This window comes from Arachis hypogaea, chromosome 2 (genome assembly GCF_003086295.3).
Source record: "Arachis hypogaea cultivar Tifrunner chromosome 2, arahy.Tifrunner.gnm2.J5K5, whole genome shotgun sequence".
Classification (NCBI taxonomy): domain Eukaryota; kingdom Viridiplantae; phylum Streptophyta; class Magnoliopsida; order Fabales; family Fabaceae; genus Arachis; species Arachis hypogaea.
This window is the reverse complement of record NC_092037.1, coordinates 81100250-81103707: the sequence shown is the minus strand read 5'-3', so window position 1 is coordinate 81103707 and position 3458 is coordinate 81100250. Positions and strand designations below refer to the sequence as shown.

Genomic DNA, 3458 nt, shown 5'->3' with positions numbered 1-3458 from the left:
AGGATCCTTAATAGGAAACTCCTTCTTGCTTGAAGGACGTCCCAGGAGGTCTTCCTCACTAGGATTTTCGTCCTCCTCCTCCCCTATGCATTCGGCCACTTTGATTAAATCAATGGCCTTGCACTCTCCTTTTGGATTCTCTTCTGTATTGCTTGGGAGAGTACTGGGAGGAGTTTCAATGACTTTCTTACTCAGCTGGCCCACTTGTGCCTCCAAGTTTCTAATGGAGGATCTTGTTTCATTCATGAAACTGAAGGTGGCCTTTGACAGATCAGAGACTATATTGGCTAAATTAGAAGTGTTTTGTTCAGAATTCTCTGTCTGTTGCTGAGAAGATGATGGATATGGCTTACTATTGTTCAGCCTATTGCGTCCACCATTATTAAAGCCTTGTTGAGGCTTTTGTTGATCCTTCCAGGAGAAATTTGGATGATTTCTCCATGATGGGTTATAGGTGTTTCCATAAGGTTCACCCATGTAATTAACCTCTGCCATGGCAGGGTTCTCAGGATCATAAGCTTCTTCAGAAGCTGCCTCTCTAGTACTGTTGGATGCATGTTGCAATCCATTCAGATTTTGAGAGATTATGTTGACCTGTTGAGTCAACATTTTGTTCTGAGCCAATATGGCATTCAGAGCATCAATTTCAAGAACTCCTTTCTTCTGAGGGACCCCGTTATTCACGGAATTCCTCTCAGAGGTGTACATGAACTGGTTGTTTGCAACCATGTCAATGAGTTCTTGAGCCTCTTCAGGCGTTTTCTTCAGGTGAATAGATCCACCTGCAGAATGGTCCAGTGACATTTTCAAAAATTCAGAGAGACCATAATAGAATATATCTAACATGGTCCATTCTGAAAACATGTCAGATGGACATCTTTTGGTCAACTGCTTGTATCTTTCCCAAGCTTCATAGAGGGATTCACCATCTTTTTGTTTGAAGGTTTGAACATCCACTCTCAGCTTGCTCAGCTTTTGAGGAGGAAAGAATTTATCCAAGAAGGCAGTGACCAGCTTATCCCAGGAGTCCAGGCTATCCTTAGGTTGTGAATCCAACCATACTCTAGCTCTGTCTCTTACAGCAAAAGGGAAAAGCATGAGTCTGTAGACTTCAGGATCAACTCCATTCGTCTTTACAGTCTCACAGATCTGCAAGAACTTAGTTAAAAACTGATAAGGATCTTCAGATGGAAGTCCATAAAACTTGCAGTTTTGTTGCATTAATGCAACTAGTTGAGGCTTAAGCTCAAAGTTATTGGCTCCAATGGCAGGAATGGAAATGCTTCTTCCATCAAACTTGGACGTTGGCTTTGTGAAGTCACCAAGCATTCTCCTTGCATTATTATTATTATTATTTTCGGCTGCCATCTCCTTCTCTTGTTCGAAAATTCCTGAAAGGTTGTTTCTGGATTGTTGTAATTTAGCTTCTCTTAATTTTCTCTTCAAAGTCCTTTCAGGTTCTGGATCAACTTCAACAAGAGTGCCTTTATCCTTGTTCCTGCTCATAAGAAAGAGAGAAGAAAACAAGAAAAGAAAGAGGAATCCTCTATGTCACAGTATAGAGATTCCTTTATGTTAGTAGAAGAAGAAAGGGGTAGAAGAATGAAGAGGGAGATTCGGATCTGTGGATGAAGAGAGGTGAAGAGAAGTGTTAGTAATTAATTAATTAAATAGAATAAGAAAAGAGAAAGAAGATTTCGAAAATAATTTTTGAAAAAGAAGTTAGTAATTTTCGAAAATTAAAGATAAGATGAGATTAAAATTAAAATTTAAAACAAAAAGAATTTTTGAAAAAGAGAGGGAGAATTTTCGAAAATTAGAGAGGGGGAAGTAGTTAGGTGGTTTTGAAAAAGATAAGAAAATAAGAGGTTAGATAAGATATTTTGAAAAAGATTTAATTTTTAAAATTACTTAACTAACAAGAAACTACAAGATAAGATTCTAGAACTTAAAGATTGAACCTTTCTTAACAAGAAAGTAACAAACTTCAAATTTTTGAACCAATCACATTAATTGTTAGCTAATTTTCGAAAATTTGATAAAAAGATAAGAAAAAGATTTTGAAAATATTTTGAAAAAGATTTTTTGAAATTTTCGAGATTTATAAAAAAATGAAATAGATATGTTTTTTGAAAAAGATTTTGAAAAGATAAGATTTTTAAAATTGAAATTTTGACTTGACTTGTAAGAAACAACTAATTTTGAAAAATTTTTGACCAAGTCAACCCAAAATTTCGAAATTTTGGAGGAAAATAAGGAAAAGATATTTTTTTGATTTTTGAATATTTTAATTATGAGAAAGAAAAACAACAAAAATACTCAATGCATGAAATTTTTAGATCAAAACAATGAATGCATGCAAGAATGCTATGAATGTCAAGATGAACACCAAGAACACTTTGAAGATCATGATGATCATCAAGAACATTATTTTGAAAAATTTTTAATGCAAAGAAAACATGCAGGACACCAAACTTAGAAATCTTTAATGCATGAAAAATATGAATGCAAAGATGCACATGAAAAACAAGAAAAGACACAAAACAAGAAACCATCAAGATCAAACAAGAAGACTTGTCAAGAACAACTTGAAGATCATGAAGAACACTATGAATGCATGGGATTTTCGAAAAAATGCAAGAAAAATTTTAAAAGCATGCAATTGACACCAAACTTAAAAATTAACACAAGACTCAAACAAGAACACAAAATATTTTTGATTTTTTTGATTTTCTAATTTTTTTTGTATTTTTATTGATTTTTTCGAAAATACTTTTTGGAAAAACGAAAAATAAAAGAAAAAATTTTTGAAAAAGATTTTTGAAAAGAAAATTACCTAATCTGAGCAACAAGATGAACCGTCAGTTGTCCATACTCGAACAATCCCCGGCAACGGCGCCAAAAACTTGGTGGACGAAATTGTGATCACTATTCTTTGTGCTTGTATGGATTTATTCAAAAATTGTCTTTATTTGGATTCACAACTCCGTTCAACTAACCAGCAAGTGTATTGGGTCGTCCAAGTAATAAACCTTACGTGAGTAAGGGTCGAATCCACAGAGATTGTTGGTATGAAGCAAGCTATGGTCACCTTGTAAATCTCAGTCAGGGAGATTAAAGGGTAATTGTGATTATTGGAATAAATAATAAAAGGAATAATAAAAAGGGATAGAATACTTATGCAGATTCATTGGTGGGAATTTCAGATAAGAGGATGGAGATGCTGTATGGCTCAAGAACGCCTGATCTCCTACTGCTTCTACTCAATCCTTCTTACTCCTTTCCATGGCAAGCTTTGTATAGGGGTTCACCATCAACTGTGGCTACTTTCATCCTCTCGGGGAAATATCCTATGCGGCTGTCACTCGCACAGCTAACCAGTCTGGAGGCATCACCCATGGTTGATGGCTACATCCCATCCTCGCAGTGAAAACTAATGCTCACGCACTCTGTCACAG

The 3458-nt window shown here is 35.3% G+C and overlaps 1 non-coding gene across 1 annotated transcript; it reads left to right on the top strand.

The window, feature by feature from the left end:
• The first annotated feature begins 862 nt into the window (after nucleotides 1-862).
• LOC112767519 (small nucleolar RNA R71) lies at nucleotides 863-966 on the top strand. The gene has a single exon (XR_003184967.1). It is a non-coding gene; the product is annotated as a small nucleolar RNA R71 (small nucleolar RNA).
• Nucleotides 967-3458: the final 2492 nt, after the last annotated feature.